This window comes from Bufo gargarizans, chromosome 1 (assembly GCF_014858855.1).
Source record: "Bufo gargarizans isolate SCDJY-AF-19 chromosome 1, ASM1485885v1, whole genome shotgun sequence".
Classification (NCBI taxonomy): Eukaryota; Metazoa; Chordata; class Amphibia; order Anura; family Bufonidae; genus Bufo; species Bufo gargarizans.
This window is the reverse complement of record NC_058080.1, coordinates 97,899,147-97,916,619: the sequence shown is the minus strand read 5'-3', so window position 1 is coordinate 97,916,619 and position 17,473 is coordinate 97,899,147. Positions and strand designations below refer to the sequence as shown.

The following is a 17,473-nucleotide window of genomic DNA, read 5'->3' as shown; positions in this document are numbered from 1 at the left end:
TAAGGAGGAGAAGGAAGGGAGTAATGAGGTCATCAAAAGGGATTTAAGAGATGATGGGGTCACTGAGGCGGCCTCCAGCTGCACCCAGGGTTTCTTTCAATCCTCATTCCACCAACCCTGTAATTGTTGTATCTGCGTGGCCAAGAAATAATCCCTTATGTTAGGTAAGCTCAGACCTCCATGTGCCCTCCGTTTATATAGCAGAATAGCAGATATCCTTGTCCTTCTACCTCCCCAGACATATTTATTCATCATCCCAGTTGCTCTTGTAAAGAAACAATTGGGCACTATGATTGGAACTATCTTAAAAATATACAGCAATTTGGAGAGTACTAACATTTGGAAAGCTGCAATCCTGCCGAGCCACGACACCTCTTTAAGGGCCATAGATGAAAGTTCTGTATGCAAAATACTTAGTAATGGTATATAATTAGCTCGATATAAGTGCTTCGTAGTGCTAGTCAGTTTGAGGCCAAGATAGTCTATCTGGTATAATTGCCAGTCTAGGGAGTGCTGGCCTTGAAGGCATTGCCTATCGAGCTGCAACATATTAAGTATTAATTAGTATGTATTATAAAATAAGTATTATTCATTTTAGGACACTAGATGGCTTAGGATTTTAGAAGCAATTTTTCAGATTTTTAGGAAAATTTCCAAAACTGATTTTTTTTAAAGGGCCAAATCAGTTATCAAGTCACTTTGAGGGGCTTTCATAATAGGAAATACCCATATGTGGCACCATTTCAGAAATCACAACTGTCAAATTATTCAAAACTGATCTTATAAACTTTTGGTGTTCCACATGAATTAAAGGAAAATGAAGGTGTAATTTCAGAATTTCACTTTCTTTTTGCATATTTTCCATTTTTATATATTTTTTTCCTGTAACATAGAAAGAGTTAAACAAACCTCAATATTTATGACCCCAGTTCTGCCGTTTACAACCACATATGCAGTATTTTTTGTAAACTGCTGTATGGGAAAACCGCAGGGCTCAGAAGGGAAGAAGCGCCATACTATGCTGAAGAGTTTTTGGGTGCTATGTCATATTTGAAGAGACCCTGGGATGCCCCTTCTCAGAAATTTATTGAGGAGTGAGTGTATTGACCCCACAGGCATTTCAGAGAATTTAGAAACATTTGGCTGTGAAAATGAAAAAACATATTTTTTCCAATAAAGTGATGCTTTATAGTGTTGAGCCCGAATATTAAAAAAACTAATTTTTATCTCGAATATCGCAACTTCGAGTATTCGCAAATATTTCAAATATAGTGCTATATATTTGTTTTTCGAATATTCGTCATTTTTTTCCCAATATTCGTCATTTTTTTTCCATTTGAAGTCATGATTTCTCCCTGCTTCTTGCTTGTGAGCCAATGAGACATTGGCCCACAAGCAACTTAAGCAGGGAGGAATCATGACTTCAGATGGAAAAAAATGATGAATATTCTAAAAAACTGAAGTCATGAATGAGTCTTCCCTGCTTCAATTGCTTTTGGGCCAATCATGTGTTCAGATGGAAAACATGACAAATATTCTAAAAACGAATATATAGCACTATATTCTATAGTGCTATATATTTGTTTTTGACCCACACCTGTATTGATCACGTAATATTTGCATATTACGTGATCATTACCTTGCCGATTTTTGAGTAAAAAAAAAGAATGTAGAATATAACGAATATTCGAATTCGCGAATATTCGACAAATATTCTACAAAATATTTGCAAAATATTGCGAATTCATATATTGCCCCTGCCGCTCATCACTGATGCTTTAGCCCCAAATTTTTTATTTTCACAAGGAGAAAACCCCCCACAACCTTTTACTCATTTCTCCTGAATAAGGCAACAGCCTATATGTGGTCATAAACTGTTTGGGCACACTGCAGGGTCCAATTTGAAGCCTACTTTAGTGATTTATACAGCCCTGGCTGACAATTGCAGAGGCTCTGAGGTTAAATAAAAAAAGAAACCCACAAGAAGTGACCATGTTTTAGAAACCACACCCCTCACAGAATTTATAAAGGTGTGTATTGAGCATTTTGAACATGTAAGTTTTTTCCAAAAATGTATTCACAGCAGATGGTGCAAAGTGAAAATTGCAAGTTACCCACAAATTTGGCATGTCAGTGCTCAATATGTGCCCAGCTGGTGCCATCTGAAACTCACATCACACAACTTGAATTGATAGGTGGGCTTCACTGGGTATAGAGATGCCATATATGTTAGTGTAAGCTGCTGTATTGGTACACTTAAAAGGGACAGAATGCTGCTGTATGGGAAAGGCTTAAAAGGGCAAGAATGCCATTTGGCTTTTGGAGCACAGATTTTGTTGGAATGATGTTTAGGCGATGCATCACATTTGTGGAGCCTCTGAGGTGCCACTTTTTATTTCACTTTTTGGGAAGCAGGATAAAGAAAAGGCAGTAACTCTGCCATAGCTTTTTGGATTTTGCTTGGGTGGCATACACTGTGCAGGAAAAATGACATGTTATCTTGTCAGAGAGGAATTTATATAGTTTTTTTTTTACATTTTACAACTTTTACACAAAGCAATTTTGGGAAAAAAAAGTTTTTGCATAGCCATTTATGAAAGCCGTGTATTTTATTTTATTTTATTGACAATGGTCTTGTATGACGGCTCGTTTATGTGGGTTGAGGTGACATTTTCATGGGTACTATATTGGGATACATACAACATTGTTATCGCTTGATAATATGCCTTTTGGGAAGCGAGGTAATCAAACAATGGTTTTCTAGCATTGTTTTTATTTATGGTAGAGTAGATTGTAGATCATGCAATATTTTTATAGAGCTGATTGTTACAGATGCAGAGATACCTAAAATGTCTATTTAAAAATAATAATAATAATAATAATAATCATCTTTACACATACAAACATTTTTGAAAAAAATAATCATGTTTCTATGTGGGCATTTTCTGAGAGCCAGATTTTAGTTTTTTTTTTTTTTATAGCATTCACCTGATCGGATAGATAATGTGATATTTTATAGTGCCTGCAATTATGGACATTGCGATACCTAATATGTCCATGTTTTTTTTGTTTGTTTTTTTTTTCATTTTCTTTTTCATTTTACATGACTTGATGAGGGGAAAGGGGAGCTTTTTAACTTGAAATTTTCATTTTTTTATTTTAGAAAAACAATTTTTCAACTTTTACCCTCTCTTTTTATTTTCATTCCACTAGGTAACTTCAACTTTAGAGGGTTTGATGCCTTTTGCAATGCTTTACAAAACATAGTGCATTGTAATGCATTGGAACTGTAAATATTACACTGACAGTTGCCTATGAGGCCCAGCCCCTGGGTCTGTGATAGCTAACCTCCGGCACTCCAGCTGTGGTAAAACTACAACTCCCAAGATGCACACTTGTTTGGCTTTTCTCAGAACTCCATAGAAATGAATCAAGCATGCTGGGAGTTGTAGTTTCACCACATCTGGAGTGCCGGAGGTTAGCCGTCACTGCCCTAGTTCCTGAGGCTTTTGTACGGACTTGGGCTGCCTTAGAGACCCCGTGATCGCATTGTGAGGAGCTGGTGGGGTGAGACAGTGAGCGCCCTTCCTCTATAAGCTCCTTAGTTGCGGCGGTCAGCATTTGCTGCGGCATCTAAAGGGTTAATCTGCTGGCATCTGAGTTTTCACTGATACTAGCGGTTACAGCAGATGGCTGGCTGTCAGTAACAGCCAGGCCCTCCACTAATTAGGCAAGCACAGCTCCTGTGCTCACCTGATTAGAGTGCTGTACTATTACAGTACATGTTAAGAACTCACTTCCTGCAGCGCCGTACATATACTGCGCATGTCAGAAAGGGTTTCATGACCATGTGAAAGAAAACATACATGTCAAACATACTCCCCAGGTTGATAATATGTGGTCCACTGCATAATTCCACTGAACCTGAAATTAGTGTGGAATTTACTCTCTTTATTTTCTTTTATGTCCTACTTTTATTTTACACTTTCTTCTATACCTCCTCATCCTCCAAACATCAAAAAGTTTTTTTTTCTCTCTGCAAATAAAAGGTCCTGTGGTAGATATAACAGATAAGGTAAATAAAAGTCCTCATATGCTTTCTGTATTGAAAATATTTTTCATATTTTTTTTTAAATATAACTATATTGATTGTTTATGTTGTTTTTGTGTTACACTTTATGTCATGATGGCAATAAGTGAAATGTTACATCACATAGAGTATGTTTTGGTATGTCATAAAACTCAATCAACAGTAAAACAAATTGAACTTTTTTACAACTATGAGGGTAACTGCACATGAACTCAGTTTTGTTGCCACATTGCATATAGGAGTGAATAAAGTATGTTTTTAAATCTGTCTTCTAATCTTCAGAGTGGTTTGTAATTATAACTCATTATAAGCTGTCAATGTTATTTTTGGTGGAAAAAACATGGAGGCATTTGCTAATTTATCTTCACAGTGTGAAGAATAATGTCCTTCATCAAGCATCTCAATAATGCATGAGTACACTTGCTGGCAGTCGCCATATCTGATAAAATGACGATGTATTCATGATGTATTCATGAATAAAGACTGAAATTGAGTAAATCTATTCTACAGAAATCAAATTCATTTCCCAAAGACTTCTGTTTTTACCAAATCCCCCTATTTTACATGTCAGAATACAGGTAACATTAGAAGATGAAGAAGGAGGATGATCTTGTCCCAGCAGGCTTGTCCATAATACCTTAAAGTCAGTCACAGTCTCAGTCTCATATTGATAAGCACTATATAAAATCTTCGCCAAGATATGCCATGTTTTTCTCTGCTTGTACATTGGAGGGATAGGATGTCTGTACATTGGAGGGATAGGATGTCTGTTAGGGCACATTCACATGACCATAGTGCTTTGTGGATCCGGATACCGGCCCGTGTGTTCCGCAATTTGCAGCCCACACATGACCACAATTATAATAGAAAATTACTTTTCTTGTCCGAGATTATGGACAAGAATAGGACATGCTCTATCTTTTTTTTGCGGGGTCATGGAACGGAACCACAGATGCAAACAGCACATGGTGTGCTATCCGCATCTTTTGCAGCCCCATTGAAATGAATGGGTCCGCCCCCCGTTCCACCAAATTTGTCTGTCTGAATGAGCCCTTAGCTAGAGGAAAGATATGACACATAACACAGCATTCAGCTAATTCAGGGTCAGAGAGGTTATTTCACAGTGAAGCGAAGACAACAGCATGTTAGATTTATAATTATTTCACAGAGAGATATGTTTTAGAGATAGGAGTCAGTGTGTCATATTAACGTATTCAGGCTGCCTCAGTGAGTCTTGTCTTGTCAGCCATTTGTCAGGCTGCTTTGTGCTAGTGTGCAATATTTAAAGCTATACTGCTCAATGTATTATTAATGTGAATCACATCAATCATCACATGATTCACAATCACAGACAGTCAGGCTTGCTCAGGGACTTCTGCAACCATTATATTATTTAAAGTTGCAAGCAGCATGTAAAGCTATACAAGTCAATTTACTTTTAATGTGAATCACCACAATCTTTATCACATAATTCACAATCACAATATTATTTTTAATCCTGGTGCTGATAGTGTGCCGCCTGATTGGTCTGCATTACAGTTAACGACTGTATATTTTAGTGGACTCTGATTAACCTTTAAAAAAATGTAATAATCAGTTGATCACAGATTAATGTACCTGATTTATGAATTTGTGTCACAGTTACTAAGAGTTTATTATAGTGGACTACTGTATGTCCAATTAATGTTAATATATATATATTATATTTTTTTTTTTAAATCAGTTCATCATAGACTAGTGTGCCTAACTGTCACGAGGGTGTCAAGAGCCATGTCTGACTCCGTTATACCCGGGGTCAGGAAGTCGCAGCGGGTGGCTGTGCGCTCTATGTCTAAAGAGCACGCTGTTTCTTAATGATAGTTTTCTGTGTTTGCCTTGCTATCCTTTTTGTCTCACTCAGGGATCCGTAGCTTGTCCTCCTCCGCTGTTTCTTGTCTGTCACTCCCAACCTCCTTATATTCCCCTCTCACACTTCTCTAGTTGCCAGATATAGAGCTTCCTGCCTGGACTTCTATACTGACCCACTGAAGCTGTGAATCCTGGTTGTTGTTCCAGAGTGTTATCCTCCGGATCCCTGTTGGGCTTTTTGTTGTCTTCTGTTGTCGCCCACCTGGGATTATATGTTTAGTCTGTATTGTCTGTCCTCCCCTTGGTGTTTTCCTTTAGAGCTAGTGGTGCGGACTAGTGTTCCCACCGCCCTATTCACTATCTAGGGCTCATCCTAGGGAAAGCCAGGGTTTTAGGCACGTGATCGGCGTACGGGTGAGGAACCCGTGTAGGGACGTCAGGGCAGTCAGGTGCCAGCCTCAAGGTGAGAGTGGGGTCACCACCTTTCCCTCTCCCTTGGACAGGGCCTTCCTCTTTCCCTCCATCTGTGTCACGTATGTGATAGGCACGCCGGTCGTGATATCATATCTGGCCCTTATTTTTTTTTATTTTTTTTTCTCTCTATTTAGAATCCAGTATGGGTCGTATTGCTGCTTTGGCAAAACAACTTCAAGGCCTGTCTTTGGAGGTGGCAGGTTTGAAGGCATCGGTCCTCCAGCAACAGCAGCAAATGCAGCAGACCGCAAGCCCAGCGGTTGCTATGGGTAACCAGGTTGTTGCAGAACCCAAGGTTGTTCTTCCTGACAGATTTTCTGGGGGAAGCGACAAATTTGTGACGTTCCGTGAGGCCTGTAAATTATATTTTAAGCTGTGCCCTTACTCCTCTGGTAATGAAGAACAGCGGGTGGGGATTATTTCCCTGCTTCAGGGGGACCCGCAATCCTGGGCGTTCTCTTTACCCCCTGGTTCCCAGGCTCTCCGGTCAGTGGAGGAATTTTTTGGGGCCTTGGGTCTCTTATATGATGACCCTGACCGAGTCGCCCTGGCTGAGTTGAAGTTACGGAGACTCCTACAGGGAGATCGGCCAGCAGAGGAATATTGCTCAGAGTTCCGTAGGTGGGCTACGGATACTCAGTGGAACGACTCAGCTCTTAGGAGTCAGTTCTGCTCTGGTAACCTCTCCCAAGCAGCAGTTAGTCTGTACTGACTTAGACGAGCCAATGCAGCTAGGAGAAACTACTCGTCAGGTCCATCCTTCTGAGGCTCGCTGTAGGCGAGGGGCTTGTTTTTTCTGTGGGGGGAGGGGTCATTTCATTAATGTCTGTCCCTCCTTTCTCAAAAAACAAAAGACCGACGGAAAACTACTAACCCCAGGCTGTGCAGAGGATGTCAGCCGGGGGGTATACGTTTCCTCCATACGAACATCTCAATTTGTGTTGCCAGCGGGTATTGTTTTTGGTGTTAAGACGGAGACTATTTCTTTCTTTCTAGACAGTGGAGCAGGGGTAAATTTGATAGATGCCCATTTTGCCCGCACTATGGGTTTGTCTCTCTGTACGCTGCAGAGACCTATTCCCATATTCGCTATTGATTCTGCTCCTCTGTCTCAGAGAAACCTCACTCACATTGTCCATAACTTACACCTTCGGGTAGGGGGCCACCATAATGAGTGTCTTTCATGTTACGTTCTGGAGGGCCTTACCTCTCCTGTGGTATTGGGTCTTCCCTGGTTGGTAGCGCACAATCCAGTGGTGGATTGGCAGGCCAGGGAGATATTGGAGTGGAGTAAGCATTGTAGAGAGAAATGCTTAAATAGCAATTGCTTAGTCACCTCCATAGCTACCCTACCTACATTTATTTCGGACTTTGAGGAAGTTTTTTCTGAAAAGGGTTGTCAGCAGTTACCACCTCATCGTCCTTATGATTGCCCGGTTAACCTGATTCCCGGTGCAAAATTACCCAAGACCAGGTTATATAATCTTTCGGGTCCCGAGAGACAAGCCATGAAGGATTATATCTCCGAGAGTCTGGCTAAGGGACACATCAGACCCTCTTCTTCACCCGTGGCTGCAGGGTTTTTCTTTGTTAAAAAGAAAGATGGGGGCCTGCGTCCTTGCCTAGATTTCCGCAAGCTAAACCGGATAACCATCCGAGACCCATACCCTCTTCCTCTCATTCCTGACCTTTTTAATCAGATTGTGGGTGCTAGGTGGTTCTCCAAACTTGATCTTAGGGGGGCCTACAATCTGATTCGTATCAAGGAAGGGGATGAGTGGAAGACAGCTTTTAACACCCCTGAGGGGCATTATGAAGATTTAGTCATTCCTTTCCGTCTGACCAATGCTCCTGCTGTCTTCCAACATTTCGTTAATGATATTTTTAGTCATTTTATCGGCAGATTTGTGGTGATATACCTAGATGATATCTTAATTTATTCGGCTGATCTGAAAACACATGAAGTAAATGTCAGACAGGTACTGCAGGTCCTACGGACGAATAAATTATATGCGAAAATTGAAAAATGTGTCTTCGCCGTTCAGGAAATACAGTTCCTGGGATATCTATTATCTGCTTCAGGTTTCCGTATGGATCCTAGGAAGGTCCAGGCAATTTTAGATTGGGATCTTCCTGAGAACCTTAAAGCTCTACAACGGTTTTTGGGTTTCGCAAATTTCTATAGAAAGTTCATTAAAAATTATTCCGTGATCGTTAAACCCCTTACTGACATGACTAGGAAGGGGACTGATTTTTCTAAATGGTCTGACGCTGCTAAAATTGCATTTTCCTCTCTAAAAGAGAGATTTACCTCAGCACCTGTTCTAATTCAACCTGATGTCTCCCAGCCTTTTATTGTTGAAGTAGATGCGTCAGAGGTGGAATTGGGGGCTATATTGTCTCAGGGTCTGTCTCCTGGCAAATGGCGTCCTTGCGCTTTCTTTCCATTTCATCCACCATGACGGCCCACATTGAGATTGACCCTTGACCTCTGTAGGGGCAGGAACACATAGAGAGTTTAAGAACCCCCCACCCCTCCACCTCCTCAGTGCTTTCCTGCCCCTACAGGGGCCAACACGTGGAGAGGATCCTCCTCAAGGAGGATTACATCGTTTGTTTCACTTTACAGGTTCTCCAGCTGGCCTCCCGCGGCATGGGCTAAGGCTGGCCAGCTTGGAGCATCGAGGACCCTCGTCTCGGCCTATGCTGAGGCCTGTGGTCCTCCCCCATACCTCTCGTACTTCCTTCCCTCCTTAGGGAAGCAGTCGGGGGTGCCGGATTCGCGGGCGCGCGATGTGCGGTGTGCGGCGTTCCTCCTCCGCATGCTGTGGGCTTGTGACCGGCTGGGGGAGCAGGTGCGGCGCATGGAGCGCTCAGGAGGCAGGCCGGACGCCGCACGCATCCTCTCATAGGCTCGGGAGGCGCCGGCTCTTGCCGTCACTAGGGGCGCAGCTTGATGACGTCAGACGCCGGGAAATTTGAAAAGGGTTGTAGACCGCGGTTCCCTCCAGCTCTTGCCTGCTGCACCGCGATGTCTGAGACACCTGCTCCCCGCCAGGAAGGCCCTGATCCCACTACTGCCAGTACCGTGAGTCCCCTTCTGGGGGGTATATATTTCAGTCTTTGGTCATGTAAATTCTAATTGGCATATCTGGTTGCTTCCTCACTCCAGGGCAGCAAGGAGTCAAAGCCAAAGTCCAAACTCCTAAAATGCTGCGCTTGCTCTAAGCGTCTCCCTGAGAACTACAAAAAAAGGTTGTGCAAATCTTGCACATCGGAAATTTGGAAAGAAGAACAACCAGATATTCTGTCGGAAATGAAATCTTTTATTGCGGACGAAATTAAGTCCTCTTTAGCCACCCTGACAGCCCCCGCTAGTACTCCTATCCCCTCCAAGAAACGCAAGTTGTCCGCTATCTCCTCTTCTGAGGGCGAGGAGGTTGAAGTGGCTTCCACCTCGTCCAGACAATTTCCTAATGAGGAACCCTTGTCTGACGGGGAAATTCCGGACGAGGATAAGAAATATTTCTTCTCCGCTGATGAGATGGAGGAGCTGCTGAGAGCAGTTAGATCCACAATGGGTATCGAGGATACCCCTAAACCTCGTACGGTACAAGACGAAATGTTTGGGGGCCTTAGATCTAAATCCTCTATAGTTTTTCCCATTAATGAAAATATAAAGGAGATGATAATGGAAGAATGGTCAGACCCGGAGAAAAGGTTAGGCGTTCCTAAGGAGTTCAGAAACAGGCTCTGCTTTGATCCGACCGAATGTAAACTTTACAATCAGACCCCTAAAGTGGATCTACAAGTGGCTAAGGTAGTAAAGAAGACCGCCCTACCCTTTGAAGACTCCTCACAATTGAGCGATCCTATGGATAGAAAGGCGGACGGGCTCCTAAAAAGATCCTGGGAATCAGCCATGTTTGGGGTCAAGACTAATATCGCTGCTACTTCTGTTGCTAGAGCAATGTATATATGGCTAGGGGAATTGGACGTACACCTGAAAAATAAAACCCCAAGAGAAGAGATCAGAGACTCGCTCCCTCTTCTTCGCTCCGCCACAGCATTTCTGGCCGATGCTTCTGCAGAGTCGATCCGCTTCTCAGCCAAGGATGCGGCTCTTTCTAATGCAGCCCGTCGGGCGTTATGGATGAAGGCCTGGTCCGGGGACAAGGCTTCCAAGGCTAAACTCTGCTCCATCCCCTTCTCAGGGGAATTTGTCTTCGGTCCCACTCTGGATAAGATCCTAGAGGGGGCAGCAGACAAGAAAAAGGGGTTCCCAGAGGAGAAGGATTCTAAAAAGAAGCCCTTTCGTCAATTCCCTCAGCAGAGATCCTACAGGGGGAAAGGGAAAACTGGCCGATGGAGCTATCCCAAAGGAGGGAGAGGAAGAGGCTTCATCCTCAATCCCCAGAATAGACCAAACAAACAGCAGTGACGCCAGAGTAGGGGGGCGACTGATGGGTTTTCTATCTTCCTGGAAACAGGTAACTTCAAATCCCTGGGTGCTAAATGTAATCTCTCAGGGCTACAAGATAGAATTCGCATCAGTCCCCCCAAGAAGATTCTGCATCTCACCCCAGCGCAGGTCAGAACTTCCAAAAATTTGGCAGGGCGTCCAAGACCTCTTGGACCTAGGGGTGATTCAAAGGGTCCCTATCCCAGAGGAAAGGAGAGGGTTTTATTCCAGCCTTTTTTAAATAAAAAAACCAGACCAATCCTTTCGCACCATTATAAACTTAAAACCCCTAAACAAGTCCATTCTATACAGGAGGTTCAGGATGGAAACAATCCCATCCATAATTCCCCTGATCCAGAAGGGGGCGTTCATGTCATCGATCGATTTAAAGGACGCTTACTACCACGTCCCCATTCATCATCTCTCTCAGAGGTATCTAAGATTCGCTATAAAGGGTCAAGACGGATCAATCCATCACTTTCAATACGTGGCCCTTCCCTTCGGTATCTCCTCGGCCCCCAGGGTCTTCACAAAAGTAGTGGTAGAGATGGTGGCCTATCTTCGTCAAGAGGGAGTTACTACCATCCCATATCTCGACGACTTCCTGATTCTGGGCAAGACAGAGTCCGAGAACCTCCGAGCAACGCAAAGATTCTTGGAATTCTTAAACAATCTCGGCTGGATCATAAATCTAAAGAAATCCACCCTAATCCCATCCAGGAGAATAAGGTTCCTGGGAGTGGAACTGGACTCATCCCGGTTAAGAACTTTCCTCCCTCAGGACAAGGCCACGACTATAATGGAGAAGATCCGAGCATTCCAGAGGTCTCGCAGTTGCTCCATCCGGAAGGCCATGAGTCTCCTGGGCAGCCTAACAGCCTGCATCCCTTCGGTTGCCTGGTGCCAAGGCCACACAAGGGTGATCCAAAGTTGGATCCTAGGCATCTGGGACGGGAAGCAGGTAAGTCTGGACAAGACTTTCCGGATCCCGCAGGCCGTAAAAACAGACCTAGACTGGTGGAAAGAAAGAGGAAGACTGCTTGGAGGCCTACAGTGGCAGAACCATCCGGCCGTTCAGGTTATCACGGACGCAAGCCTCGGAGGTTGGGGTGCAAAGATTGGAGACCATCTTCTACAGGGCTCCTGGCCAGCCGAGATACGAGTCAAATCCTCAAATTACAGAGAGCTGTATGCAGTCCTGGAGGCGTTATTAAGGGGAGAGAGTCTTTTAAAAGGGCAACACCTAAGAGTAATGTCCGACAACACCACAACGGTGGCCTATCTGCGACATCAAGGAGGGACAAGGTCACGGCCTCTGGGTGCGTTAGCAAGAAAAATCTTCTCCTGGGCAGAAGAGAACGTCTTATCTCTCTCCGCCATCCACCTAAAGGGCTGCGAAAATACGATAGCAGATTTCCTAAGCAGAAGGACGATAGATCCAGGAGAATGGTCTCTGAACAGGGACATCTTCCGGAAGATCTCGGAAAGATGGGGCCGTCCGGAGGTAGACTTGTTCGCCTCCAGAAAAAATGCGCAGGTGGAATGCTTCTGCTCCCTAAACCGGGAGGACAGACCCTGGGCAATCGATGCCCTATCGATACACTGGAATTGGAACCTGGCCTACGCCTTCCCCCCAATACCTCTTCTTCCCAGGGTCATCCAGAAACTCCTAGGGGAACCAACTACTCTGATCTTAATAGCCCCTTTGTGGCCAAAGAGGAGTTGGTTCTCCACTCTAAAACAGCTATCGCTGGAGGATCCATGGGAAATCCCTTTCCAGAAAGATGTTCTAGTCCAGGGCCCTCTACTTCATCCAGACCCCGGGATATTCAAACTGTCAGTCTGGATCCTGAGAGCGAGACATTAAGAAACAGGGGTCTTTCAGAAAAGGTGATATCTACCCTAAGGGCCAGTAGGAAAAATGTGACGTCTGCCATCTACCTAAAGATCTGGAAGAGATACTGTTCCTGGTTAGGAGTGGAGCGCCCAGACACCTCCTCCCCTCCCATCAATAGGATCTTGGACTTTCTGCAGTGCGGCTTGGAATTGGGCCTAAGACCTAGTACCCTGAAAGTCCAGGTTTCGGCTCTCAGCTCCTTTTATGACTGCAGCCTAGCTAGCCACAGATGGATCAGGAGGTTCTTTAGAGCGGTTTCAAGATTGAGACCCTCTCTGAAATCGAGGGCTCCTACTTGGGACCTTAACATAGTCCTTGAAGGCCTAACAAAACCTCCCTTTGTACCGTTATCAGAAATCTCTTTAAAACACCTTTCCCTAAAAACTGCCTTTTTAATTGCTATCACCTCAGCCAGACGTATTGGAGAGATCCAGGCCCTTTCTTGTAGGGAACCCTACCTCCAGATCACCCAAGATCACATCCGTTTAACTCTCGATCCAGGTTTTCTCCCAAAAGTAGTCTCCCCCTTCCATCGGGAACAGGAGATCTTTCTACCTTCCATCCCCAGATCTGAATCTTCAGGGTCTAGTGTTAATTTACATCTCTTAGATGTCAGGGATACAGTGATCCAGTACCTGGATTCTACCAGGGATTTTAGGGTTGATGGCAATCTCCTTGTTCAGTTTTCGGGGAAAAATAAGGGAAAGAAACTAGCTAGGTCTTCCATAGCCAGATGGATCAGATCCACCATTGAATATTGTTACAGGTTCCAGAATATACCCAGTCCTGATAATGTTAAGGCCCACTCTACCAGGGCCACTGCCTCCTCTTGGGCTGAGAAAGGAGGAGTCTCGCTGGACCAGATTTGCAAGGCTGCAACCTGGTCAAGCACCAATACCTTCGTAAAACATTACCGTCTTAATCTTCCGGATTCGAATGAAACTCTTTTCAGCCGGAGGGTTTTACAGGCGTTATCCCCACCCTTTTAGTTATCTGTTATGTCTCAATGTGGGCCGTCATGGTGGATGAAATGGAAAAACCGCAATTAGACTTACCGGTAATTCCGTTTCCTTGAATCCACCATGACGGCCCATACTATTCCCCTTCCCAAAAAAAAAAAAAAAAAAAAGGGGGAGATATATGCTTACGAATATATCTTTTCATATATACGTACTTTAAGATAGATAGGAGTTTAAGGGTATGGATTAATATCCTTTTACTTTTGTTCCACCTTTTCGGGTAATTGTAAAGCACTGAGGAGGTGGAGGGGTGGGGGGTTCTTAAACTCTCTATGTGTTCCTGCCCCTACAGAGGTCAAGGGTCAATCTCAATGTGGGCCGTCATGGTGGATTCAAGGAAACGGAATTACCGGTAAGTCTAATTGCGGTTTTTTCCAAAAAGTTATCTACAGCTGAAAAGAACTATGATATTGGAAATAGGGAACTGTTGGCGATTAAACTGGTGTTTGAAGAGTGGCGTCACTTCTTAGAGGGAGCAATCCACCCCGTCACAGTGATTACGGATCACAAAAACCTTCTGTACCTCGAATCGGCTAAGCGTCTCACCCCTAGACAACAAGGTGGTCGCTATTCTTTACCAGATTTAACTTTTTTATCACCTATCGTCCTGGGGCAAAGAATACCAAGGCAGACGCATTATCTCGTAGTTTCCCTGGAGGGGGTAATGTTAGTGATCCAGTACCCATTTTACAAAGAGGAGTGGTTGTCTCTGCTGTACACTCTGTTCTGGAGGGGAAGGTGTTAGAGTCCCAGGGGGACGCCCCGGCCTCTTGCCCCTCAGAGAAATTGTTTTGCACCGTTAAACCTGCGTCTCGAATTATTAAAGGAACATCATAATTTGGCACTTGCTGGGCACCCGGGTAGTAAAGCAACCTTGGAGCTATTGTCTCGTCGTTTTTGGTGGCCAAGGTTGCGTCAGGATGTAATGGATTTTGTGTCTACTTGTTCTACTTGTGCACGTGCGAAAGTCTCTCATACACGTCCAGCAGGGTCTTTTCATCACTGACTTACCTTTGTCTGCTGGTAAAACAGTTATCTTGGTAGTAGTAGACAGGTTTAGCAAAATGGTACACTTTATTGCGTTACCCGCACTTCCTAATGCTAAGACTCTTGCTCAGGTGTTTATCAGTGAAATCGTGAAGCTTCACGGGGTCCCTTCCGATGTGGTTTCGGATCGGGGAACCTAGTTTATTTCTAAGTTTTGGAAAGCTTTTTGTTCCCGTTTGGGGGTACACTTGTCCTTTTCCTCAGCTTTCCATCCTCAGTCGAATGGACATACTGAGCGTACCAACCAAAACCTTGAAACATATCTAAGGTGTTTTGTGTCTGAAAACCAAGAGGTGTGGTCATCATATTTACCGTTAGCCGAGTTTGCCATAAATAATCGCCGTTAGGAATCCACTGGCAAGTCACCATTTCTTGGTGCATATGGTTTTCATCCCCAATTCTGTACTTTCAAAGAGGGGGGGGGGGGTCTTCTGGGGTTCCCGAAGAGGAACGGTTTTCATCATCTCTTTCATCGGTATGGCAGAAGGTGCAAGCTAACTTGAAAAATATGGGAGGTAAATATAAATGCATGGCTGATAAGAAACGGTCGCCAGGTCCGGACCTAGGTGTGAATGATTATGTGTGGTTGTCTACTAGGAACATTAAGTTGAAGGTTCCCTCTTGGAAACTGGGTCCTAGATTCATTGGTCCTTATAAAATAGTAGCCGTCATTAACCCCGTGGCTTTTCGCCTGGAGCTACCTCAGACTTTAAAGATCCATAACGTCTTCCATAAGTCGTTACTCAAGAAGTATGTTCCACCTCTAGAACCATCACCGCTGCCACCTCCTCCTTTTATTGTGGATGGTAATCTGGAGTTTCAAATATCCAAAATTGTTGATTCTCGTCTGGTCCGCCGCTCTCTTCAGTATCTGGTGCATTGGAGGGGTTACGGTCCCGAGGAAAGAATGTGGGTTCCAGCGTCAGAGGTAAACGCCAACAGGTTAGTTCAGGCTTTCCATGCCTCTCATCCTGAGAGACCTGGTCCTGAGTGTCCGGAGGCCCCTCGTGAAAGGGGGGGGGTACTGTCACGAGGGTGTCAAGAGCCACGTCTGACTCCGTTATACCCGGGGTCAGGAAGTCGCAGCGGGTGGCTGCGCGCTCTATGTCTAAAGATCACTTTGTTTCTTAATGATAGTTTTCTGTGTTTGCCTTGCAATCCTTTTTGTCTCACTCAGGGATCCGTAGCTTCTCCTCCTCAGCTGTTTCTTGTCTGTCACTCCCAACCTCATATTCTCCTCTCACACTTCTCTAGTTGCCAGATATAGAGCTTCCTGCCTGGACTTCTATACTGACCCACTGGAGCTGTGAATCCTGTTTGTTATTCCATAGTGTTATCCTCCGGATCCCTGTTGGGCTTTTTGTTGTCGACCACCTGGGATTATATGTTTAGTCTGTATTGTCTGTCCTCCCCTTGGTGTTTTCCTTTAGAGCTAGTGGTGCGGACTAGTGTTCCCACCGCCCTATTCACTATCTAGGGCTCATCTTAGGGAAAGCCAGGGTTTTAGGCACGTGATCGGCGTACGGGTGAGGAACCCGTGTAGGGACGTCAGGGCAGTCAGGTGCCAGCCTCAAGGTGAGATAGGGGTCACCACCTTTCCCTCTCCCTTGGACAGGGCCTTCCTCTTTCCCTCCCTCTGTGTCACGTATGTGATAGGCACGCCGGTTGTGATACTAACTCATTGGTGTGTGTCACAGTTACCAAAAGTATATTGTAGTACACTCACTCTGTTCAATTGACCTTTAAAATGAATTAAAGTTAATTTAAAAAATGTAGTTGATCACATACTAGTGTACAAACCAAACTGACATAGTGTTCTGTACAGTTACTGATTGTATATTATAGTGGACTCTTTACAATTGACCTTTTGTTTATTTTAAAAAATTGTTTAAAGTTAATTTAAAAACAAAAACAGTGGATCACAGACTGACGTATTGTTCTGCGTCAAAGTTACTGTATATCTCACTGGACTTTATCCATTTGACAGTTTTTTAAAAATAATTTTTAAAACTTAATTTATTAAATTAAGTTGATCAGGGACTATCATGCCCGATGCATTATTTCACATCATAATTGTGTATATTTGAATTGATCAGAGACTATTGTTCCTGACTCTAAGGGCTGTTTCACATGAGCGGGTGCCCTGCGTGACATCCGCTGCGTGAATGACAGCCAAGACCCGATGCGGACAGCAGAAGCACGGAGCATTAACATCCTCTCGTGTGAAACAGCCCTAATAGTTATTCTGATTGTTTTCTTGCTAACTATCATGTTCGAAATAAAACATCTGGTAATAAACAGAGTTGCAATGGATGAGTAAGGTAGAATGAAACACCCATCTGCCATATCATACCCCAGTTCTAATGTGGGTGGCTATAGCACAAGTAGCAGCAGCAGCTGACCCCCAATCACCAGACCCCCTCTGATTTGAGGTCTGATGACCCTCCTCATCAGACCCCCAATCCTCATCAGACCTCAGATCAGTACCCCAAATACGACTCCCAATCTGCATTAGACCGCAGATCAGACTCCTATCAGACCTCAGATCAGATATAAAATAAATAAATTAACTTAGTCCTCCTGGTGTACATGGTGCTGCCACTATGGAAATCCAGTGGACTCTTACTGCACCCACT

The 17,473-nt window shown here is 44.1% G+C and overlaps 1 protein-coding gene across 2 annotated transcripts in view; it reads left to right on the top strand.

The window, feature by feature from the left end:
* SPOCK3 (SPARC (osteonectin), cwcv and kazal like domains proteoglycan 3) overlaps positions 1–17,473 on the top strand; it is a 489,251-nt gene that overhangs the window by 333,763 nt on the left and 138,015 nt on the right. The gene's annotated exons all lie outside the window — the stretch shown is intronic.